At 37.4% G+C, this 26,991-nt stretch overlaps 1 long non-coding RNA gene across 1 annotated transcript in view; it reads left to right on the top strand.

Moving 5' to 3' along the window:
* Positions 1-26,991, top strand: part of LOC105510921 — a 187,435-nt gene that overhangs the window by 9,112 nt on the left and 151,332 nt on the right. The window contains exon 2 of the long non-coding RNA XR_001001632.1: positions 25,065-25,292. This is a non-coding gene — a long non-coding RNA (uncharacterized LOC105510921). The remainder of the gene's footprint in view (positions 1-25,064; positions 25,293-26,991) is intronic.

Genomic DNA, 26,991 nt, shown 5'->3' with positions numbered 1-26,991 from the left:
TCTTAGACTACTTGCCTCATGCAGAAAAAGCTATTGTACTCTACATAGTCAGAGCTCAGAGGATCACTGAAGTACTTCTTTGGTTCAGATTGCCAGTATACTTTCATGATTCTGTTTTCCCTACCATTGGTCCTTCTCTCCAAAGATCTCTAGGAAAGCTTTGTCCCCTGACACCACACTTATTCCACCACAGGTATAATGGCAAGTTTTGATTGAGTTTCTCTTGATCTCAAGAAAGTTGTTGCTAAGGCTGATTTTTCATTTCCCATCTCTGGTTCTCATATGCTGCTATTCTTACCTAATTTTCCCAAGGCCTTCATATTTTTTCAGCTTCTAAAGAAAAATGATTTCTCTTCCTCACTCTCTGTCTCCTCTCTAATTCGTTTCTTATTCTCTACTTTCTACACCAAAGTTATGGCTCATTTCTATTGTTTATCTGAGATTTTTTTCTGCCCTCAGGTTCAAAAGCTGCAACCCTAGCATTAATGAGTATATGCACACATCCATTCCAAATAGACATATACAAAAATGATATTCTGTTTACAAAGGTTTCATGGACTACTTATAATGGAAGTAATTTCTTACTATTTTCTATGGTGCTACATATTTTAGTTTTGCCTATGAAAGTTTGGTTACCATTAAAAATTTCCAACTTATCTACAGGTAACATATTAGCATATCGAATAAAAATAGTGTAAAAATTGGGTTAATGGTATTTTTTCTTTTTCATTTGAAATTACTCATCTTCTTCCACATGACCATTTCTTTGTTACCTATAGAGAAAACAGAAGACTAGAAAGCAGTTTATGCATGGCCACACAAAAATGGAAGGAGGCTCAAACTAGTGATATGTCTCTTTTGACAGACAACCATTAAGGGTTCTTATTAAAATGCAGTTACCAAATGGCATTTTTGTGTGTGGCACTCTACGAGTACTCGCTTGCTAGAGGATATAGCCCAGCATGCAACACCCTCTAGGAGGTATAATAGAAACAGACCTGAAAAGACACTATGATTCTGCCCTCTTGTTATAAAATTACCTCTTTAGAAATGCAAATCAAAACCACAATGAGATACCATCGCACACCAGTTAGAATGGTGATCATTAAAAAGTCAGGAAACAACAGATGCTGGAGAGGATGTGGAGAAATAGGAACGCTTTTACACAGTTGGTGCGAGTGTAAATTATTTCAACCATTGTGGAAGATAGTGTGGCGATTCCTCAAGGGTCTAGAACTAGAAATACCATTTGACTCAGCAATCCCATTACTGGGTATATACCCAAAGGATAATAAATCATTCTACTATAAAGACACATGCACACATACGTTTGTTGCAGCACTGTTCACAAAGTCTTGGAACCAATCCAAATGCCCATCAATGATAGACTGGATAAAGAAAATGTGGCACATATATACCATGGAATACTATGCAGCAATAAAAAAGGATGAGTTCATGTCCTTTGCAGGGACATGGATGAAACTGGAAACCATCATTCTCAGCAAAGTAACACAGGAACAGAAAACCAAACACCGCATGTTCTCACTCATAAGTGGGAGTTGAAGAATGAGAACACATGGACACAGGGAAGGGAATGTCACACACTGGAGCATGTCATGCATGGGGGCCTGGGGGAGGGATAGCATTAAGAGAAATGCCTAATGTAAATGACAAGTTGATGGGTATAGCATACCAACATGGCACATGTATACCTACATAACAAACCTACACATTGTGCACATATACCCCAGAACTTAAAGTATAATAATAATAAAAAACCCTCTTCAATAAAAAGTTATTGGCTGGGGATGAGTATGGGCTCCCTCTCGGTACAGCTCTAGTTCTGGCCAAAATGGACTAAGTACACTGCTTCTACCTATGCCACTAATTACAAATAGAAACCCAAGGTAGAATACACGGAGCAACTATCTGAGGGCCCTGAAAATAAATTATAACAGACAAATTGGGGACCAAAATAAACACCAGAAGAATTGCCTATACAGTGGTGAATTTCCTGTTTCAGTTATTTATTTTCACTGTTGTCTTCTGGCTGAGACTCTAGGGCAGCTCAGATCTCTGAACTGCACAGTAGTAATGAGCAGACAAAATTCAAGAGAACCCCACCCTCCTTGTTTTGGCCATATATCAGAAAGAAGGACCTCTGTGGGACAGAGATGGCAGGGGGTGTGTAGGGAAACTTTAAAAATTTTTAATATAAACTCTCTTGTCTGGCTCCAGGCAAACCCCAGTCATGATCAGAAGCACTCTTACACCATTGTCACCATACAGTCACCTAAAACTCTGAGAAAAACCCCTTTCCTCTGACCAGAGGACCCTATGTTCCAAAGAGTGAGGAAAACAATCCTCATTATTTTTCTCGCTCCCTGTTCTCTAGCCTCTCACTCCCAAGGTAGACCCAGTTTGGCAGACTCCAAAAGCATGGAGAAGTCAGAACCTCTAGTTTTTAGAAGAAGGCCAGGTAAAAGGGTCTCAAGGAGGCCTGATGGTGTGGGGAAATCACAGAGGGAGCTTTGTGGGGAAAATCACAAAATCTCAAAAAATTTTCTTTAAAAAAATATTATCTGAAAAACAGCCTCAGGTAGGTCCTTCAGAAGGTGTTCCAGAAGAAGGCATTGTTAGCCTGGGAGATGACAGCTCCATCGGTGTTCTTGCTCCTGGAGACCTTCCACTGGGACAGGATGTGGAGGTGGAAGACAGTGACATTGAAGATCCTGGCCCTGGGTATGCCTAGGCTAATGGGTGTATTTGCATCTTAGTTTTTAACAACAATATTTAAAAAGTAAAAAAATAATAATAATAATTAAAAAATAAACTGCTTATGGAATAAGGATATAAAGAAAGTAGATATTTTTGTGTTGCTGTACAGCGTGTTTGTCTTTTAAGTTATTACAAGAGTCAAAAGCTGAAAAAAATTAATAAGTTTATAAAGTTAAAAAGTTACAATAAGCTAAGGTTAATTTCTTATGAAAGAAAGAAAAATATTTTATAAATTTAGCGTAGCCTAAGTGTTTGTGAAGACTACAACAGTGCACAGTCATGTCCTAGGTCTTCACATTCACTCACTCACCACTCACTCACCCAGAGCAACTTCCAGTCCTGCGAGCTCCATTCATGGTAAGTGCCCTATACAGGTGTACCTTTTAATATTTTATACTGTATTTTTACTGCTTCTTTTCTATGTTTCGGTAAATTTAGACACACAAGTACTTACCATTGTGTTACAATTGCCTACGGTATTCAATACAGTGACATGCTGTGCAGGTTTGTGGCCTAGGAGCAGTAGGCCATGCCATCTAGCCTTGGTGTGTACAGTAGCCCAGACCATCTAGGTTTGCGTGGAAGTACACTCTATGATGTTTGCATAATGACAAAATCACTTAATGATGCATTCCTCTGAACATATCCCTGTCGTTAAGAGACACATGACTATATATATGTAAATATATCTGCACACATTTAATTGTTAATTGTCTGTTTCAACCACAAGAGACAGCATGACTGTTTTGTTAACCCCGTCCATATCCTTAGCACCTACAATAAACTTTGGCATACTTTATGCCAAATGCTAAAATCATTTCTGCTGAAAGAATAAAGGAATAAGTAAGTTCAAATCATTTTCTAAGGGTTGGACAATATGAAATACAAAGACATTAAAAAAGATTCCACAAAAGTGGAAAATTATAGGCAAATATCACTGTAAGTATCAACACAAATAAAGAAATACAGATACAATTCAACAATATGTTAAAAGTACCTTTGCTGCCCTCTACACCCACAATAGTGATAGAGACAAATAGGAAAAAAGAAAAAATGTTTCCGTGATGTAACTAAAAACTTGTAGATCTCATACTGAAGTGAGAATACAATGATACTACAAAGACTTCTATTAATGAGAGGGATAAGACAAAGATACCACATTAAAAAAATAAAACTGCTGGCCAATGGAAATAAATGAGAAGAAATAAGATCACAAATATTGGAAAGGAATAATCAAAATACCATTTTTTGCTGATGGTTTGACTACAATTAAAAACAAACAACTAGAAACAAAACGAAATAAGATAACTCAGTAGAGTGGCTGTTTATAAAATTAAAATACCCAAATTAGGGAGCATTGTTTTGTACAAAAATGGAATCTGACTAATGGAAGAAAAGACGTCATACATCAAAGCCTCAGAAATAGCAAAGATAGTTTACTTAGTACTAAAAGATTCTACTAAGGGATGTAAATGAAGACTGGGATAAATAAAATGAGCATAAATGCAGATTTTATACAGTTTATTAATTCAATTCAATGTGAACCTAATACAAATGCTAACTGTATTTTTGATGCAAACTAAATATTATTTTTTAAAATTTGAAAATTTTAAAAAGAAAATATTTAAAAAGTCAATAAATCTGAAAAAAACAGGAAAGAGAGGAGTTTAAATATATCAGAAAATGGTAGTTATTGAAACATATGGTGCTGACACAAGAACAGACAAACACTTCAAGCTACAACATGGAGTCAATAAACAGGTCTGGTAGTTTACAAAATAATAAAAGTGGAATTTCAAATCTGCAAGATAAAACTGCATTATTCAATAAATGATGTAAGAAAAACTGGCTAGACAAAGGCAAACTCCTTATATCACCTTTCACATCAAAATAAATTCCAAATGGATATAATATTTAAATGTAAAAAGTAATAATGTTAAGGTATTAAATATAATGTAGACTTCTTTCTTTGTAACAACGTTATGAGATATAATTCACCTACCATACAATTCATTCATTGAAAATGTACAATTTATTTTTAGTATATTCACAGAGTGTACAACCATCACCACAATCAACTTCACACTTATATTTTCATCTTTCTAAGAAAAACTCCCACACTCTGTAGCAGTCAAACTCCATTTCCCCTAACAACTCTTCTCCCAAGCCCTAGACAAACTCTTACCTATTTTCTGTTTCTGTAAATTTGCCTGTTTTGAGCATTTTATATGAATGGCATTACACAATATGGGGTCTTTCTCTGCTGGCTTTTTTCACTTAAGGATAGTGTTTTCAACATCCATCCTTGTTGCAGCACGTGTCAGTACTTCATTCTTTTTATGGCTGAATAATATTTTGTTACATGGATATACCATATTTTATTTATCCATTTATCAGCTGATGGACATTTAGGTTGTCCATTTTTTAGGCTGTTATGAATAATGCTGCTACAAATACTCACATACAAATTTTCATGTGAACATACATTTTCATTTCCTTTGGGTACATACATAGGAGTGGAATTGTCAAGTTCTTTTAAGGCATTGCCTAGCTGTTTTATAAAGTGGCTGCACCGTTTTAGCTTCCTCCCAACAGCATATGAAGATTCCAGATTCTCCACCTCCTTGTCGATGCTTGTTATTATCTGTGTCTTTGATTATAGCCTCGTGGATTTCCTTTCTTTTTTATAATATTTGCATAACCATAAAAGGCAGCTTAGAGCAGGGATTGATGCAGGCTCCATGGTAAGACTATCTTGGTTTAAACTGGGGTTCTACCACTAGCAGGATGACCTACGCAACATTTGTATCTCAATTTACTCACATGTATAAAAAGCACTATTTAATTTTTAGGATTAAATGAGTTAATATGAGCTGATGGATTCAGCTAGTAAAGATACAACAAGGCACTTTCAGATTTAGAGTGTTTACTACTTACACACACAGCAAAAAGAAGAGTAGCCAAAGGTGCCAGCTCCCTGGTCCTCATCCTACATACCTAAAAGGAGAACACCAAAACAAAAAGAGCTGATGAGTGCCACACAAAGGTGTGGCATATTTCCTCATGGAGGAGCCAATTCTTGGCTACAGCTGAGCAGTTGTGTGGTGTGAAGCTATATCCTGAGAAGGTGAAAAAGAATGGTGCCTACCTTCAGGCCACCAGAGGTGATGAGAAAGCATTTCACGGCAGCCTCCCAGGGAAGAAAGGGCAGTGATGGGGAGAGGGCCAGAGAATAGCTTCTCACAAGCCTCTTATGCTCTTGTGTTCAGGATACAGGGATTCCTGCAGAGCCTCACATAAGCTGTGGTGCAAGCCTCAGTGCATGTGGCCTGGGTGGGCAGGTACAAGGTCACCTGTGCACTCCTACACACAGGTAAAGCCCTTTGCACAGTTCCTCCTGGCCTATAGTCAAGGTCGGTAATGTGAGCTGTTACTACTAAATGGGGAACGTGTTCTAAGAATCACTCTAAACCAAAACCATCCAGAAAACTATTGATAAAACTTCAAGCATGGAAAAATTACATGTTGATTATGTCAGTAAATATATTCTAAATTGAGGAATGATCTACAATAAATATGCCAAAAGGCATATTCTCCTCATAAAGTTTTTCAAGTTTTAAAGGAAACCATAACAACCCAATTGAAAAATGAAACAGTTCTTACAGAGAAAAACAAAAACATGGTTCCACCCACCCCCAAAATGTTCAACCCCAATATTTACAACTTCCCACATTTACCAATCACTGTTCCATCTCATAGAGTTCATACTGTTTCTGCTGATTGTGTTCTAATATTTCATTGTGTCTGTCTCTGTGCAGGGGAGGGGTTATTTGAGATAAAAACATTTGAATTATTCAAAACACTATTGATCAAATTCCAGGTAACTTTCAGGGACTATGTGCATAAAATACTTTCATAGCTCAATTACCACAGTTAAAATTATGTAATTTTAATAACACCAAATATGTTTCAAAACAATATTTTTAAAAGATGCATTCTATTTCATCTTTAGAAATTATTACAAATTATTTAGCTATTTTTCTCTTGCTAGATGTTTAGATTACTAAGAATGTTCTTTGTATTTAATAATGTTATTCTAAACCTAGCCTGAAAAGTCCTTATTCATATTCTTCTTTTTGTTAAGATAAATTATTAGAAGTGAAATTATTGTGTTAAACAAGAACATTTTAAAGAACATAATGTTTTATTTACTTTGCTCCACGCAGGTGAGTAAAATTAAGAAAAGGTTAGATCTAGGTCATATTACAATCCAATAAATAATCAAACGTCACTTGCATACTGACTGTAATAATATTTGCTCCAAAGAAAAGAAAAATAAACGAAATTGTCCAAAAATGTTGTTTGGCAATGTACTAGAATCCAAACTTCCTTTTGTAAACAATTGGCATGATATGTCGTGCCAGGACCAGTTAAAATGTCCAAAAAAATAAGCCGGCATTTTTAAACTAAATTACACAATCTTGAAGGCCAGCTGGTTTGAACGCTCTGTATGTATTCACCAAGCAAATGGAAAAGAGCAGGTCAGAATGGAAACTGCTGATGGGACTCAGCCTCCCTCGTTTTCCTTTTTTCTGCTTATACAATTTAAAAAGCAGTTGAAGAAAACCATCCAATATTTTTGACTCTGGCTGTCAAAAAAATAGGAAATAGGTAAATTAAGCCCGTAATTTAAGATATTTCTGAGAAACTGGCATACCTAAGATCCTATTAATTATCAAGAATGATAAGTTGTTGAAATTAATTTCTCAAGTTTCTCACGGCTCTTATAAAACAATTAGCTGAAACTGATGTCTGGTAGAAATATGAGAACTACACTTAGGAAAGTGAAATAGAAATGATGTAAACTCAAATATAAAACCTGAAATTATTTTTCAAAGTTCTTTTACTGTACATGTCTGTTAGCAGTTGACTTTCAGGTTATGCTGAGAAAAAGAGGGCTATTTTCACAGTTTTAAGTTTGAAATAAAAGTTCAGAAGAGATATAAGATTCTGAAATACTTTGACCATATATTAAAGAGTTTTGGCTCTATTTTAATCTAGAATATACAATACCTTCTAGATCTACATCAAAATGGCTTGAAGTTTCTGACTATATACTTCAGAAGATTGGCATATTAAAAAGTTGAAGAAAAAATTGTTAAAATGGCTGTGAGTTTATTAGAAAATATTCATTTTAGATATTGGATACCTTTTCTTAGTAGTAAAATCCTGGATCTTATACAGTTGAAATACTATGTTCAGACTAAAAGGCTCTAGTTTTCTTAATTTTGAATCTTTTATTCCTATCATCTAAACTATTTATATAATCAGGGCTTATATTTACCTTTATAAAAAATCAATTTAGGCTATACTTAACCTTAGAGAAAGTTAAAAATTTTATCTTTAAGCAGATTACTTTTTGGTTTTAAAAAGCACATTTTATTGACTACAGGTAAGTCTACTGAAGAGTGGGTGTGGGTGTATATATGTGTGTGCACATATTTTGTCATACTGACATCTCATTGTAAGGTCCAATCATTCAGAAAATACATAAAATAGACTTCATGGGCAAAATAACTGGGGTTAATAAATCAATTAATTCGGGCTATCTTCAATACAGTTCTTTCATTTAAAATATTGATTTGTCATTAAGTCTCTCATATGCTGAAGAGACAATTCTTCATACAGTGAATGGCTGCACTAAATTGAAATTTCCTTCAATTCCAAAATTTCATGACATCACTCTTTTTTTTGTTATGAAACTTATGTTTGTTTTAATCTGTCCTCAGATTTTGGCTCCATTCTCAAAATCCATTCTCCATTCCCACCTGTTAGTAACAAAATACAAATCTGCATTAGTGTTTTAGTTTTTTCACCGATTGGTTTATATATCCAAAAAGATTACAGGAATGAATGGCATTATGAGAAAGTTGGTACAAAAGCTTGTGAGAATATGAGACACATTTTTCCAGATTTCCGCAACCTATGTTTCCTAGCTAGATTACATTTGCCACAAAAATACTGAAAGATAATATTAATTAAAAGAACACAATATAGAAATATAAAAAGAAGGAAAAACAGTAACAAAAGTAATAACAGGGAAATTAATTTGCTTAAAGTTAATCTTGAATGGCTGGCATTTCAAAAGTAAATGGAAGAAGGAGGTAAATAAAGCTGTTTTACCAAAGTTCAAGAAGGGAACTCTAAAAGTACACACGTTTTGAAATTTAGTGTTCATATATAAAATATAGTATGCTTTTTACTTTCATAGTGGGACTCTGGTTAGTGAAATAAAGGCTTAGGGGGCCAATGGAAATGGAAACACATGTGTATTGGATGTCTGATAGTTTGGTAGATGGTGAGTCGTTCTGGGACCTGGATTAAGCTGCACATGTGCTTGCTTTGGGAACCAAGGGCTCCCTGAAGGACTGACTGAATAGATGTAAGGGAGTTTGGTGGTAAATAATAGACCATTAGTATTGGAACTAAGACTCAGTGGGGCTGGTGGGAGACTGGAAGGGATTTGGTGCTGGGTGTAGAGACAAGCACCTTAACAAAGAAGGGTAGTCTTCTTCCTACTATATCACAAACCTGAAACACATATACCTATCTGAATACGCTAATGATTACTAGTGGGAATAAATGTGTTTGAGTGACTCAGATGTCTTCCTTCAAATTTTGTTCTGGGCAAAATATATTCCAAGTTTCTTAGGAACAACTGTGGCTGTTCATAAAGAACTGAGAATGATGAGAACCCCTCCCAATAGCAGCAGACTCAAAGAAGTGGCATTATGGGCTGGAAAAGTAGGGGAACAGGAGCAGGGACTGGAGAGAATAAAACTGGGGCAAATCCATGAGCAACTAAGAGAGAGGAAAAAGATGGGGTGACTGAATGAGGCGGAATCCAGCTGCAGACTAAGGCCAGCACGCGGGATGGAACAGTGGGGCTCCAGTGACAGAAAAGATAAAAAACGCTCTGCCAGTAAAGACAGCAGCACTGTAGACATGACTTCATTACTTTCCACATGTGCATAGGATCAAATCTCTACAATAAATTGTGCTCACACACACCAGTCCTCTACATCCGTGAGTTCAAACAACCATGAATTGAAAAAATTGAGGAAAAAAATGGATGGTTGTATCTGTACTAAACACATGTATAGCTCTTTTTCCTTGTCATTATTCCCTAAACAATACAATATAGCAACTATTTATATAGCATTTACATTGTATTAGCTATTATAGGTAATGTAGAGATAATGAAGTATACAGAAGGATGTGTGTAGGTTATTTGCAAACACCACACCCTTTTATATAAGGGACTTGAGCATCTGAGAATTTTGATAGCCAAGGTGGGGTGGTGGTGGTGGTTCTAAAACAGATCCCCCACAGGAATTGAGGAACAACTGATATATATATATGATGTAATGGTGTACAACATATATATATATATGTAAAATGACACAATGATGTATAATATATATGATGTACATCTGTATGATGTGCAACTTATATGTAATCATATATATATGATTATACAGACATGGAATCTCCAAGGGTTCTCTTCTGACTGATGCCCTTCTTGCACACTTTTCTTTAGCCACATCAAACTAAAACAAACTAAAACTAGATGCTCGGTCTATGCATGGTTTGAATTTATTTTGTCTTTGTTTAAATATTTTTCTGTTCTTTGCTCTGTTTTTGTCACATGGTTTAAAAGTCAGCTAAGTCATATTTCCATGGATCCTGTCCTAGGCTCCTTCATTTACGTTTGCTTTACATCAGTCCCTGTGGTCTTCCAGAACACTCCCCGAATACCTCTCTGTTAGAGTGAACGGTAATGTTTCCTTCAATTGTATTTCTTCACTAGATTGCTTAAGAACAGGAACTTGCTCATTCAATTAAATATTTAGCACAGTATCTCACATAATATAAGCACCCAAGGAATGTTTATGTAAATTCAATTCAGTTATGTTTAATTTTCTAACTTACACTTAGATGAATCTAAAATATTTAATTATTTCTGCTATGAAAACAAATCATGTGTTTGTATTTTTCTCCATAACTTGTAATGGTCCATCTATTTAATTAGTATTTAAGAAGCTCAAAATATTATAATCAATATACCTTTTATTCACTTATACAATAAATACTCATTAACAGCCTGGTATATTCCCAAGTTTTGAGAACATGGCATTGAATTCTTCACCCTCATGGAACTTACATTCTAGTAGAATAGTACTAGCAGGTTTTAGGAATATCTAAAACCTGGCTTGTAAGAAATGTACATTCCTCTATAAATAATTCTTACTTGTTGCAGGCTGAATGTATACTCTATAACATGGGGTGAAAGTATAGTCTTGCCTCTACTAATTTTCAGTTTAATTCATTGATTTAATACCTAACCTTGATGGCAAGAATTCCAGTCTCTCCCTGTCTCCCTGGAGTTTTCATGAAGCCTAAAGTCTTATACAGTCCCAAACTGGAAAATGAAGTAGTCAACTGCCTTCCACACTCGGTTCAGGCTAGTGTGGTTATTTATTAGTCTATTACTGTACCTGCCTCTTGCTGCTGCCACAAAGTGAAACTCACTGTATTAGTCCATTTTCATGCTGCTGATAAAGATATACCCAAGACTGGGTGATTTATGCAGGAAAAAGGTTTATTGGGCTTACAGTCCCACATGGCTAGGGAGGCCTCACAATCATGGTGGAAGGCAAGGAATAGCAAGTCACATCTTACATAGATGACAGCAGGCAAAGAGAGAGTTTGTGCAGGGAAACCCCCATGTTTAAAACCGTAAGATCTCATGAGACCCATTCACTATCATGAGAACAGCACAGGAAACACTCAACCCCATGATTCAATCATCTCCCACCAGGTCCCTCCCACAACATGTGGGAATTATGGGAGCTACAAGATTAGGTTTGGTTGGGGACACAGAGCCAAACCATATCTCTGACCCTACACTATCTGACAATATTAGTCCTCTAGAGTTTGAAACTCCATTACAAGATTTTATTCAAACATAGTTCTTCTTTCGCATGACTAAATTCAAAGGTGTTCCATGCTTGGATTACTTAACCCCCAAATCCTGATGTTTAACTCTTTTAAATTTCATACATACCTCCCCATCATTGTCCCCCATCCTCCCCACCACCAACAGAATACCCAAGGCAGCAGCTTGTGTCAGGAGCCAAGAGTAATCATCTGGTCTCTCATAGACTGAGACTCTACATCTTTATTTCCCATTTCAAAACTTCGCATCCTAAGGCCTGAGGGTTTAAGTCATCAAAAATACATAATTTAACATATGTTCATTTCCTGGCCAGTGAGACTTGCAACAATTGGTCCCATAAAACCTTGTGCCAAGGCTTCTGGAGGAAAGTGCCTTTTCTTACTGAACAGTGACTTACATTCTAAGGATTTCCCTACATCCCTGCATCCCAGGATTTTCCATTTATGTGTTCATGTCAAAATTTGGAGGAGTGCATGGGTTGGTAATTTATAAGGTACTCTTTTCTTTCTAGCCATTTTTTTGCATTATATTATTTTTGTTCCAGTTATTTTTTCTGTGGATTCTGTTATTGTGCAGTGCACTCTGATGTCCAAAGTTTGGTTGCTTTTCTTTCCCTGCAGAGAGGGTTCAGGCCACCTCATCCTCTACAGACCCCACGTTGGCCTGAGAGTCATAAAGCAGATGATTACATTGGTCACATCCTTGTCTGCCTCTGATTACACCACACTGAACCTCCTGGCACCACCAATCAGTCTGGCCTCATGGTCACACTGACCACAAACCGAACATCACATTCTCTCCAGTTTGGCTTCTGTGTCTGATCACAGTTTGTACTGACCCTACACATAGTCTGTAACTATGTTTAGGGGGGTGGGAAAGGACTATGGGAACAACCAGCTTCCTGGCATGATGCCACTAGAAAATTATCCCTTTAGGAAACAAACTGACAAACTCTCTATTTGGTATTTTCCTGTTTCTCCTCTTAGAAATATTTCTTGCTAGCTGACTTAGGGCAAGAAACAAAAGGCCATATTTCAAATAGTCTTCCTTCAAATCACTGCTTTTCCTGAAGAGAAGCCATTCAGCAATTCCCAGGCCTCAGTGCTCTCTCTCGTGATGTGTAGGTAGCCCTCGTACCTGGCTTTGGTTTACAGCAGTGAACAAACCTCCTCTAACCAAAATGGTGGAATCAGAAGTAGATTATAGGGATTTTTCCGGAAAGCAACTGATAAGAATGAAAAGTACTCTGAAATGCTTTTTCAAAAAAAATAAAGAATCACTTGAATTAGGCAATTTAACTGTGCAAATGGACTCAAGAATTGACCAGAGAAGGGATCAGAAATGACTCAGCTTTACATTCTGCACCCAGGGCCTTACAAGGCCTTGAGAAAGAAGGGCTTGAATAGGTCCAAGTAACAGGATCCTGAGGCCACAGAACTAACAAAAGATAAGACCTTATAAAGGAAAATAAAATCCCTTCGAAGACCTGACCATGGATTGACAGTTTCAGGTGGGGCAAGCATAGTGAAAGAGCTAACATGCACTGATCCTTTCCATCATGACAATGTCTCAGAGCTTATTACTGTTTATAATTATTTTGGAAGATGAGGCACATTAGGCTGAAGAATGTTAAGTGATGTATCCAAGGCTACAGTGCTTGGTAGAACCAGAATTCAGACTTAGGTATAGGGTGACTAACTTGTTAGAGAACTGGTCTGAGACCTGGCCATACCAAACAAAAAGAATATAACAATATAATATAATTGGGAATTATGCCCATGTGTGTTATTAAAATGGGTATTTATTTGAAATTATATGTCTTATTATTTTCTTTCCTATTACATTAATGCTATGATTTAAACAAATCAACAATTATAATAGTTAACAGTGGCAATTAGTAGTAATTAGTAGTAGGATTTACCAATAAATAATATGTACGAGAGAAGTATAATAACATTTAATAGCTTTTTATACTCATGATACAATAGGATATTTCTATTTCAGTTTTCTCTCTTAATATTGCCTCTCTGAACTGCTTGTAGCCCAGGACATTTTTATTATCTTTCATGTAATGGTAAAATTGAATCCAGTCAAAAATAAAATGCCCTTTGACTTGCAGCTCTGTTCTTATCAGGCCCTGATTACACTGATTCCTGATGTGCTTCCAATGTGATGACATCAAGTTAAATAGCCTCTCAAAAAAAGTATTTGAGCATGAAATACTTAGCAGCTGACCTAATAGCATCAGCAGGTATTTAGACTTGCCTAAAATTAGTTTCCAGATCTCCAAAAATGTCCTTCTACTTTGTATCTCCATCGTGTTTTGGGATCAGTTTTTGCTGGTCCTTTGCATCCACAAATTTATCACAGAGGCCCTCCTTTTCTAAAACGTTTGTTATTTTTAAACACCAAGAGCCATACTGAATGTCATCCTAATCTAGACTTTTCTTTCTCAGGGAAAATGGTTTAAAAGTATATCGGTAATTTGAACTTGTAAAATTGAAGTTGGAGTTTTAGTAAAGAAATTAAGAGAGTTCTATTTATTTTGGCTGCCCTTCGCTAGTGACAGATATTTTTTGTGTGTGTTCTGAAGCAGTCTATTCTTCCACAAAACAAGCAATGCTTTGCTGCATGACTTCAGCAACCTACAGGCAATACTGAATAACACAGGTCAAGTCTGTTTTAAGCTCCTTATGCTGTCTTCAGATATCAACACATGGTTTTGGAGATACAGCATATATATTTACGTTTCACCACACTCTTTTTCTGCATTCTTGCTCTCAATGTGTTTCTAAATTAGAGAAGGACATTATTCTTGCTCATATCTTGAAAATATAATTTTACAACATATCCACATTTTAACCTCTTTTCTATGTCTAGCCACAAGCCTTCCTGTAGGGCCATGAACAGCAAAGCTATCTCTTTCCGTTTCTATTGAGTCAAAGTTGTATTAACTGTTTCTATGCAGTTTAAAGAAATGACTGAAAACTTTCATTATGCAAACTTTAATATCACAGGTAAGCAAATCACAACCCTTTTAAAGTGTTGTATTAACACTGCAGATCTTACCTGCAACATTCTGTGTATCTTGCATACAACACTTAATTAGATTAAATTTTGATAAAAATTAAATTAGATTAATTTTCTTTGACAAGAAAACTTTATAAACTACATGGAAACTGCCAAAATGTATGTTTGCAGTATCTGTCAAATATGCAGATAGATGAGCAAAGTTTAGTTTGTATTTGTATGAACTATCTGTTGTTTTAGCTTTTCTGCTACTTCACTAAAATCTTTACAGAAATCAAGATGATTTGAAACTCCACTGTTCAAATCAAAGTGAAATAACTAAAAGAAACTTTTTTTGTTGCTTGTTGCTGTGATCTAACATATCACTTGGTGTACTGCAGAAAACCTGATTGTTGGTAAGATATATGACACAATCTGAGTTGTGCTGTAAGGGGCCAACGCATCCATTGTTAAAATATTCCCTTCGGTTTGTTCATAAGATTTTTATTTATGTATTTATTTTGCAACAAGGTTTTGCTCTGTCATCCAGGTTGGAGTGCAGTGGTGTGAGTATAGCTTACTGCAGCCTCGAAACCCTGGGCTCAAGTCATCTTCCTGCTGCAGCTCCCCCAGTAGCTAAGACAGCAGGTATGTGCCACCACGCTTAGCTAATTTTTAAATTTTTGTAGAGATGGGGGTCTTGCTATGTCGACTAGGCTGGTTTTGAACTTCTGGACACAAACGATCCTCCTGCCTTGGCCTCCCAAAGCACTGGGATTACAGGCATGAGCCATCACACCCAACCTTGCTCATAAGATATTTTAATTGCAATCTCTGAATCAGTAAACACAACATTACTCAGTTTCATAGAGCAATCAAGGGAATGCTATGACAATCTCTGTTCATTGGGGTGTTATGCCCAAGCCATTTTTGACTTAGTATTGTATCTTTGGGGGAGACAAAAACCGTTAATTTAAAAGTATTTGCCAATCTCATTTTGAGCTTTCAAAATTCAGTTTCCATGTGTGCTTTCACATTCCTTTTTCACTGTGCTTATGCCCAGATTCTTTTCTGCGTATGTTTTTGTCCGTTTGATACTATAAACTGTTATGCTGCAGCCCCTATCATTTGTACCTTTGTATATAGGTATTATGTTTTTCTCCTAAACTTCCACACCTGTTGCTGAAATCCAGGGAGGGTTTTTTTCAGGAGCATGGGTACTTCGGGTTAAAACTGAGACCGTCTTGAGCAAACCAGAACAGGTACTCACCCTAAGCCTAGATCCGAGTCACATTGTCTTTCACTGTATCGAGAGGTGACAGCATGCTGGCAGTCTCGGCGCCCACTCTGGCCGCGCTTGAGGAGCCCTTCAGCCCGCTGCTGCACTGTGAGAGCCCCTCTCTGGGCTGACCGAGGCTGGAGCTGGCTCCCTCTGCTTGCCAGGAGGTGTAGAGGGAGAGGCACAGGCGGGAACCGAGGCTGCGCAAAGCGCTGACAGGAGTTCCAGGTGGGCGCGGGCTCGGTGGGCCCTGCACTCAGAGCGGCTGGCCGGTGCCGCAGGCCCCGGGCAGTAAAGGGCTTAGCACCCTGGCCAGCAGTTGCTTGGAGGGTGCGCCGGGTCCCACAGCAGTGCGGGTCCGTCCGCACCGCGCTCGAATTCTCTCCGGGCCTCAGCTGCCTCCCCGCGGGGCAGGGCTCCAGACCTGCAGCCTGCCATGCCCGAGACCCCCCTCCGCTGTAGGCTCCCGCGAGGCCTGAGCCTCCCCAAACGCCGCCTCCTGCTCAGTGGTGCCCGGTCCCATCCACCGCCCAAGGGCTGAGGAGTGCGGGCGCCTGGCACGGGACTGGCAGACAGCTCCAGTGGGGGTGGCGGGGGATCCACTAGGCAAAGCCAGCTGGGCTCCTGATTGGGGTGGGGACTTGGATAACTTTTATGTCTAGCTAAAGGATTGTAAATGCACCAGTCAGCACTCTGTGTCTAGCTCAGGGATTGTAGATGCACCAATCAGCACTCTGTCAAAACGGACCAGTCAGCAGGATGTGGGTGAGGTCAGATAAGGGAAGAAAAGCAGGCTGCTGGAGCCAGCGGTGGCAACCCGGCGGGTCCCCTTCCACCCTGTGGAAGCTTTGTTCTTTTGCTCTGTGCAATAAATCTTGCTGCCGCTCACTCTTTGGGTCCACGCTGCCTTTATGAGCTGTAACACTCACCGGGAAGGTCTGCAGCTTCACTCCTGAGACCAGCGAGACCACGAACCCACCAGAAGGAAGAAACTCCAGGCTTATCTGAACATCTGAAGGAACAAACTCTGGACACACCATCTTTAAGAACTGTAACACTCACCGCGAGGGTCTGCAACTTCATTCTTGAAGTCAGCAAGACCAAGAACCCACCATTTTTATTTTTATTTTTTCTCATAAGATAGGTCCCTTGACTGCTCAACCACAGCTTTTCTTGCTAGTTGATCTTGACACTTTCTAGTGGTTTGCCATGCCTAGGCTTTGGTCTGTCTACTTCCTCTCTATATGGACTAGGACAGAATAGTGTCCCCTAACATGTGGAGACAATGAGTTATACATGAAACCAGTATACCTTTCACATATCAAGTTACTTGGATAAAGACAGAGTTGCATTAGCTTAAGTTACAGTTCTTAAGGATACATGAAGACAGTATAATATTGCTACAGAAAAATAAGGTACTACTGATGAGAATTTATATGTACTCTCATCTTTTGCATTCCTAACAAATCTGAAGAAGGAAATTGAGCTATTTCTGAATTAAGCATTTGCAAGATTTGAACTTCAATTTGAAGAATGTTAGTTAAGGTTTAAATTTAATTATAGGTCCCTGGTTTTAAACTATGAAGTGGTTATTGCAAAGCTCACATTACATCTGGAATATACATCAAAAATGTTTATTTACAGTTGTTACTGCATAAAATTTTAAATGACAATACTGATGATAGTTTCCTTAGGGCAATGATGAAGAAAACTCTCAAGTTAGTTTCTTGACTTGTATGAGTATACAGTTTTTTAAACCAATGAACTTCAAGTCTTATCTTGAAGGTGACAATATTGTCTTATGTATAAATGGTCAAAATAATTGTTTATGGAAGTCTTTCCTTGGCTGGACTTAATTTAAACATCTGGTTTCCATTTCCTGCATGCTGTTTGTCTGCAGAAAGATGATTGTTACATAATAAAGCAATCCCAGCATATGGAGAAATGTGCTTTGTGGGTGTGTATATTTATGTACACATATGAACACCCCCATACACTCATAGACACTTCTAAAATAGAGCTGCTGGTCTTTTCTTCACATACACAGTGAAGATCCAATTTGGGCTACAACTTTACTTGTGTTTACTTTGACATTCTTGCTACTCAATAATATATCCTAGTTTCCTGTAACTAAATGAAAAACAATTTCCTTCACCTTTTCGGGAGGGGGGGTTCCATTTAATACCAAATATTTTTCATCATTCTCTAAACCTACACTTTACATGACATTGAATTTTATATATTATGTAATGTACTTCAGGTTTCATTGATGTATTTTTCAACTTAAATTTCTTAAAATCTTAACCTGGTTGCTGCTCAGTATTCCCTACTTTTCATACACTGAGATCTGTTTAGATTTCTCACACTCATGCAGATCAAAATACCCAACATTGTGTTTTTTATTTGAAAAGCACAAGTCTTGGTTACTTTAATTAGCTGCAAGTATGATTTGTATTCTGCTGTTCTCTGCAAAACTTGTTTCTTCTGTGGAAAGATTTAAGACTATTATTGCCAGAGGAAGTCCAAGTTCCTTAAGTTAGCATTTAAGACCCTTTCAGATAATTCATATTTTGCTCTTTCAATCTTAATTGCTTTTTCCCACATGTATTTTATGTTCTTAGAATCTCCATTCCTGACTGGGCCCAGTGGCTCATGCCTGTAATCCCAGCACTTTGGGAGGCCGAGGCAGGCGGATCATTTGAGGCCAGGAGTTGCAGACCAGCCGGGGTAATGTGGCAAAATCCTGTCTCAACAAAAAAATACAAAAATTAGCCAGGTGTGGTGGTGTGTGCCTGTAGTCCCAGCTACAGGCTGGTTGAGGCTGCAGTGAGTTAGATCGTGCTACTGCACTGCAGCCTGGGTGATAGAGTGAGACCATGTCTAAACTTCCCCCACCCTCCGCTGCCACCCCCAACATGCACACACAATCTCCAATTCCCTCAAGATACCTGCACTTTCTAGTGTTCCAGCCTTTATTGATTTCTTCTTCCTGGAAGTTATCTTGTTATCTCCATCACCTGAATCAGTCACTCTCTTTCAAGCACATCTAAAATATCAGTCCTTTAATGTCACCTTCCTGTCCCCTTGGCAAGGAAATCTGAGCACCTGTTACACTTTTTACCTCTCTGTGCCTTTCTCTATTATGTCCTGAAGAGTGATTTGTGTATCTGGCCATACCTTTCTTACTGGAGTGGGAACCTCTTGAAGATAGACTATGACTCATTCATTTTATTATAGCCCACAGTGCTCAGAAATGTGCTCACTCAAGAAGAGTTTCTTGAACCAAGTCTTTCCAACCCACTTTCTTACTTATTCTGGTTCTTATAAAGAATAAATTAGTTTAAACAGCATAGAAATGACTCTGTTCTAATCCCTAGAGCTACTCTTCAGTTTTAATAGAAGTGGCTAAATGACAATCTGTAACTCATTTTTCTAGCATTTCTCAGAGTCCCAGGATTTGACTATTTCACAGTGATTTCCACTTTAAGCTGCTCTCTCTCCAGCAACTTGCTCTAGTTTTCAATTCCATTCACACTTGAATTCATCTAGTCCTATATGTACTGATTATCTTTGCTTTTAGTCTCTTTTTTCTAATATCCTTTTGGTGGAGGCTACCTGCATCCCACTTCACATTTAGAAGTGGTTTCTCCCTGAGGGGATTGGGGTATCAGCCTCCAAAGGTATTAGCTCATTATCCTCTGGAGCCTGGGGCTAGTAGATCAGGGAGTTACTTTGTTAGATTCCTCATTAGGTCCCTTGTGGTGACTTCCAGTGCAAATTATGACCAGTTTTTACAGTCCTACATGTTAAATTAATCATTTTCTGTCTTAGATACAACACTTTTTTTTTTCCTTTTGCTCTTTCTTCCAGATATTACTACATACCACTTTCACCCTAATCAAGTTTGACTATCTTTATCTCCTCAAATACAGCCTTGGTTTTAAAGTAAACTTTTCTCATGTATCATTTCTGTGTTTACCTTTAGCAATCAAATATTGTAGCAGCATATAGACAATATCTTACAGTAGTTAAAGCTGTGGACTCTCAAATCAGATGGACCTGGGTTTGAGTCTCGGCTCACTGCAAGCTCCGCCTCCTGGGTTCACACCAGTCTCCTGCCTCAGCCTCCCCAGAAGCTGGGACTACAGGTGCCCGCCACCACGCCTGGCTCATTTTTTTTGTATTTTCAGTAGAGATGGGGTTTCACCATGTTAGCTAGGATGGTCTCGATCTCCCGACCTCGTGATCCGCATGCCTTGGCCTCCCAAAGTACTGGGATTACAGGCGTGAGCCACCGTGCCTGGCCAAAAATTCTAATACTATTTTCTTATCATCAACTGAGGATAATAATAAGATCCACTTCTTAGGGTTCTTATGAAAATAAATGCAACAATGCATATATACTGCTTAGATGTTTCTTGGAACGGATTAAGGGCCCAATAAATGATAGTCATTATTAGTGATGGTTGTTCTAGAGCAAGGGTCCCCAAATCCCAGGCCACAGACTGGTACTGATTAGGTAGCCTATTAGGAACCAGGCCACACAGCAGGAGGTGAGTGGCAGCCAAGCATTACCATCTGAGCTCAGCCACTGTTCAGATCAGCAGTGGTATTAGATTCTCACAAGAGGGCAAACCCTGCTGTGAACTGTGCATGTGAGAGATCTTGGTTGCACACTCTTTATGAAAATCTAATTCCTGGTGATCGGAGGTATAACAGTTTCATTCTGAAACCACCCCCAACCCAGCATCCGTGAAAAAATCATCTTCCACAAAAACAGTCCCTGGTGCCTAAAAGGTTGGGGACTGCTGTTTTAGAGGACTTCTGAACCCATTAAATGAGATGGTCTAAGGCTCCCTAAGACAAACTAACATGCACATACCCTCTTCAGGTTGATAAAAATGCCCACAAGGACAGAGTGAAACAGAGAATATGGCACAGAGGGAATAGCTTACATTCTCTCCTTTGGCTTCTTGACCACTTTTTCATGTTCTTTATAGTTCCTAGAATTATAAGAGCTCAAGAATTGATCAAGCCATCCAAGTATGAAAAAGATGAAAACTAGAAACCAGAAATAAACTACTATTCCTCTCCAGACATTTACTTTGTATTTTTATAATCATTATTGAAAGTAGAGTGGGCTAAGTATTTAAAGCCAGAGTTGCCCCTTGAGACTACATTTCAAATGAAAGCCAGGATGCACATATCACTGCTTTTGTTACATACGTTTTGTAAAAGTAGTACACTATTTACTTTAGCATCAAAATATTTTTGTCTAAAATTGGTAAAATTTGAATTACTGCAGAGATCATTATTAAGCTTTTTTAGCTCTTTAAAATGCACTGGATGCGATTTATTGTATTTGTTTTGAAAGGCAAGTTGCTTTTCTTTACTGTGTCCTTTGGCTGCTTCTTCAGGGGTGGCTTTCAAATAGCAGCTTGTGGTATAAAGGATTTTGTTTTTCACTCCAAACACCATTGATCACTGTCTCTCATGTTTTCAGTATCAGCTTATGATCTCCTAATTGGAACTAACATGACACTTGCTAAAATGAAGTACATGACATAACAACTGCATTGATTTAGAAATACAAGGACTTGTTTTGGATTCCAAGTCTAACTGCAGTTCTGAGGACAGCATACACTTTTCACCATGGATTCTGGGATGCATTTGATTTCAAATATTGATGGTAAATAATCTCGTCTGATTTAGCCAAAATTATCTTTACACTGGTTTTCTTGACTTGTTTGCCTCTGCCTCATATTAAGTGTAGGCATTATTCACAAAGTTGGTATGATTCATTACTTAGGTTATAGCAAAGGCATCCACATTCCACTCTAGGGCTGTCACCATGAAGCCCTCAGAGGAAAAAAAAATGAAAAACTTCCAGTAATTGGGTGGAGAAAGGTGTGGGTCTCAGACCTTCTTTAACTATTCTAAAAGAAGTCATTTTAGTGGAATGAACTCATGTTGGGCGGTGGGAGGGTTGGTGCCTTATTTTTAATTTTAAGGGGATTTACACCACATTCTTCCTTCTTAACAAAACAGTGGCAGCAATAAGGACATTATCTGCCAACATTAACTCATGTAAAACAGACTTGAAGAACTCCCTCCATTGTCTACTCTAAAACACTCACTCATTATACACCCTCCAGTTGTGATGAAGAATTCTATTTTGCTGTAAATGTCAGCCAAATCCTGGTTTGTTTTTCCCCGTTATGATTTCACAGGTTACTCCAAATAATGTTTCACAGAAATTTTAAAGAGATGGAAGTTTTCCTAATGAGAATATGATCTCTGTGACTTGCTGTTTATTATAATGTTCTTACATGCAGGTTTCTGTTGACTCAGCCTTCAATAGTTAACCTCTGAAGTCAGCATTGGATGTCTGGCTTATATGTAAACTAACACCAATTTGTGGCCTGCAAAATATGATTTCAAAAGCTGGTTAAAAATACCATTTTTAAGCTGGAAAAGAGCACTGCAAACCACAATAGGATGTGCAATATTTTTCCTGTATTTGAAATATCAATGTAGCATTTTGTAGCTAATTAATCCTTCAAATAACAAGGAATGATAGTAGATAATTGCTATTGTGTTTTGATCATATTTATTTAGGGGGATTTGAAGCTTTAAGAGCAAATACTTCCTTACGTAAACACTGTAAAATCACATCATTTATTCACCCATTCAACAAATATTTTTGTTTTTGCCTGGCCTGTGCTCAATCATGTTGTCAACCTTTTTGTACATAACTATGCAATAAAAATGACAGGCAAACCGACATAGGAATCTTCTTAACAACTTCTGCTTAGACATTAATTAACTTTCATGAACAGCAATAGTTCCATCCTTCACAGAATGAGACCTGGGAGGTGGGACTTAAAGAGGAGAATACAGAAGGATGTTAGCTCTAAACACAATGCTTTGGGAAAGCCCCCAAATTTGAATGTTTCAAAATGGTGTCAATTTTATGTTTGCTAATATTAGAATCATATAAGGTCAGGAGTAGTTGTTCACACCTGTTTTGGGTGACCAAGTCAGGAGGATCACTTACTTGAGCCCAGGAGTTTGAGACCAGTCTGGGCAACATAATGTGACCCTGTCTCAAAACAAAAACAAAAACAAACAAAAAGCCAGAATAACAGAATGATATAATAAGAGTAAATATAAGTCATGGAATCTGTCTTCCCATACACCCCAACAGGTTTTTTGAACACAATGCTCACTTCTTTCTCTTTTCCTGGTCCTTGGTGTTGGTCTACCTGGAATATAGTTTCATCTACTCTGCCCAACTAATCCATACTATTTTTCATTGCACCTGTAAATGTTCTAGCTTCTATTTAAAGCCTAACCCAATTGCTTTACTTCTTATTAATATTGCCTGCCTCTCAGATCCTTAGAACACTGGTCAGTACCAGTGATATTAGCATTGAACTCATTCTTCTACTTGTCTTTCCTGGGCTAGAGGTAAATTCCCTGAATTCATGAAGTGAGACTGTTAAATGTAACTTTCGTGTCCTTATATTCTCCATCTCCCACTGAACACATGGTTAATGTATACTGGAAATGATTTAGAGGCCACTTAATGATCATCTTCTTTTAACTCTACAATTTTCCCAGTAAGAGGCTGTTGAACTCCCCTGGAGATATAGAATTTATGAATCATGGAGGCAGTCCATCTCATTATTGTAAAGCACTAATTTTTACAAAGTTCTCCCTGTTCAGAGCCAAACTCTCTTGCTTGTTGCAGTGAATAAAGCATCATTGTCAACAGTTTTAAAAGTCATTTGTAGGGCAGGAAAACTGAAAGCAGATCATATATATTTATCCGTTTTGAATCCAAATATTCATTCATTTAACTGGAGACACAATAGACCAAGATGAGCTCTTTAGCGTTAGATCAGTATGAAATTTGATGCGCTTTTTGGTTTTTGTAGCACACAAGTGCTGTTTTGTGTTTGTTTTTCACTGTTATTTCCTTGGAGAGTTCTTTTGAGCAAATGGAAGTGAAGAGCACAAGAAACTTGCAGAAAAAAGAGTTTCCAAAGTAAAAGAACATAACCTACAAAACTTTTTCAGACACCACAAAGAAAAAAAGCATTAAACACAGGGATATAAATCCTGAGAACAATATTTGGATGAAGATGATGAAGTTTTGTGGACTCTTGGGAAAAAGAAAGATGAAGGCCATGAATCAATAAATCTCTCTTTCTCTCTTTTGAATCACTTCCAACATTGACACTGAATAATTATTAGAGCCTTTTATGGCTATGGCTATTTTTCACTCAACCTAAATTTGTTCTTCTAATGTACTTTGTATGTTTGCCAGCATAAAAAGGCCAGTGGTGAATATAATAAACCTTATGCTTCTTGGCAAAGCTCAAAGAGATGCTAAAAGCAAATACTGCAGTGGCAGATATTTTATTTGTTCTCTTTAAATACAGAAACAGTGAAATACAGTGAAACACTGAAATATTTTGAAACACTGAAATAGTGAAGAAGAATTTTCTAGATTTTTGATAGTTGCTGGTTTAATGCAAATTTCTAGTTGCACTTCCCAAATATAAATCCCTAAAGCATGTTCTCACTTTGTTGGGACCAAAAATCTCTGCGAATAACCATTTAGGTATTTAGCACACATGTACTAGGTACAGATGCTTTGCAAAGCTACGGTTCTTATTTTCTATTGGGAGAAATTTCCTTTTGCAAAATACTAGGGGAAAAGACAAGAAACTAAACAACTAGAAGGGCATAAGATAAATGGAAGTTTGTAGAGACTGTTGTGGGATATCTCAGAACAAATGGCTAACACTCAGGTGGAATTGGCACATACAGTTAGATATCACAGCAGGGGCATGGAGACCACTGAATTCTGATTTTAAAACACTAGTGTATAACTAAAAATCTTATAATATTTTTAACAAGGAATACAGCATCATATTTCCTTAAGAAAAATAATGATTTTATATCTTTTAGGTGAAAATTCTAACAAGGAGCAAACAGCAAAGAACTGAAATGCTGCAGACTCCAATGAGAAAAAACTGAGGTATAGTTGGTAATTGGTTTCGCTGTGCCGATGCTTGAAACTCTGTCCCAGGGCTTCCTTCAACTAAGGCTGCAAATTGAAAATGTGAACAACGTTGCCTGCTAGACCAGCCTGGGCTTGTGGCTGCATCATTCTGTCACTTAATTCTTCTCACAGAGGTAATGCCTATTAAGTGACTTAACAAGGGCATGCATGATGTAGTCACGAGATGGATATCGGGAACAGTGATTCCTTGCTGGTACTTTCTATTAGGCCTAGGTTTCTTGTCACTCATTGATTGACTGCACAAAATCTCGCACGCTAAATAATTTGCCCAGGCTTCCAAATCATTGTACCTGTATCGATGATCCTCAGTGCATAAGATTACCACGTGAATGACAATGAAATTTGTGGTGCTGATACTCAGGGTCCCCACCAGCGATGTATATCACTATTAATTTCACTTTGTATTCCAGAAAGCTGAACCTTTTAAAATGGAGCTTATTGCACCAAAAATAGTGGGAAATAGAGTAAAACCAAAGAGAAAACCTTAACAACTACATAGTTTGATTCATTTCTAGTAGGAATATTTTTCTATTCATGTTCTAGATTATTTTCTAAAGTAAAGTATATTGATTGTCAGTTTTTTTTTTTTAACAAAAAAACTACATTAATTTATATTCAACTGAGTTCTGGCCACACGAAGGAAAAATAAGCAAATAAAAATAACTTTCGACTCCCCCAATCAAAGATAACCAGTTATCTAAGCTTCCAATGTTTTCTTGTAAAAGTCATCTCTACCCTGAAGATAAACTTAAATATGTACATCCTATATTCCTAGATTTCTTTCTTATGCCCTCAAGACTAACCAGAAGAAAAAATGCTTTCTCTTCCAGAAAATGCAGCATCTGTACTTCGGTTTTACATATATTATTCTGAAGGTGATATGTAAATAAGACTTCTAGAAAAAGAAGCAATCAAAATATTTGGTTCAGTTTGGCTAATGAAATTCTTGTGTTTTTACTTCTCATGACTCACTACCAAAATCCCATTTAAAAGTCAAGAGAGAAATTCGTTATTAAGAAATGTATTCATAATAGTGGCAGAGTGGGAAAATTATATCATCAACGGGTCAGAAACACTGGGATATTCCTGGGAGATAGAAGGCAATGAACAAACTTTGAGAGGAGAGAGACAGAAAGAGAGAGGAGGGACCCATTACAGAGGTGAGATCAGTGCTTTCAATCAAAGGTCGGGAAAAATGCTGACCTTGGAGACAGCAATTTCACAGAGGTCTTTAGCAGAAGAATTAAGTATGGAGTAATTGTCAGAAGGTCCAAGAAAAGAGAGACTACCCTGGAAAGCAGAGAAGTGAAACAGCCAGAGATGTTTCTGGCCAAAATATGAACAAGAGTAAAGTGGAAATTGGAGCAATGACCCAAGAAGAAATAGAGATAATAGTAAGAGAAAAAAACAAAAATAGAAAATAAAGAATGAAAACATCTGATTTACACTTCAAGGAAAAACTGAAGGATTTTACATTCATAAAATATGACCTAACTGCTATTAAAAAGCATAATCAGTGACTATAAAATATATATTAGAAATTAAAATATGATGATCAGAATTAAAAATGTAATAAGTCTGAAGAATAATAGGCTATGGTTGAAGACTGAGTTAGAAATTGATGGGAAAGGATATATCCCAGAAAGTAGAGCAAAACATCAGAGGCAAAGTATCAGAAAAAAGCAAGATTACTACATACTGGTAACGGGAAAGCCATATCTACTATCCACCTAGTAGGGACTTCAGAACAAGGTTAGAGATTAGAGGAAAGAAATAATTAAGGCAAGATATAAAACATTGCATTGATATTAT

The sequence above is a fragment of the Colobus angolensis genome, unplaced genomic scaffold (genome assembly GCF_000951035.1).
Source record: "Colobus angolensis palliatus isolate OR3802 unplaced genomic scaffold, Cang.pa_1.0 Scaffold194, whole genome shotgun sequence".
Classification (NCBI taxonomy): Eukaryota; Metazoa; Chordata; class Mammalia; order Primates; family Cercopithecidae; genus Colobus; species Colobus angolensis.
Note: the sequence above shows the minus strand (reverse complement) of the source record. Positions and strands in the feature narration are given on the sequence as shown.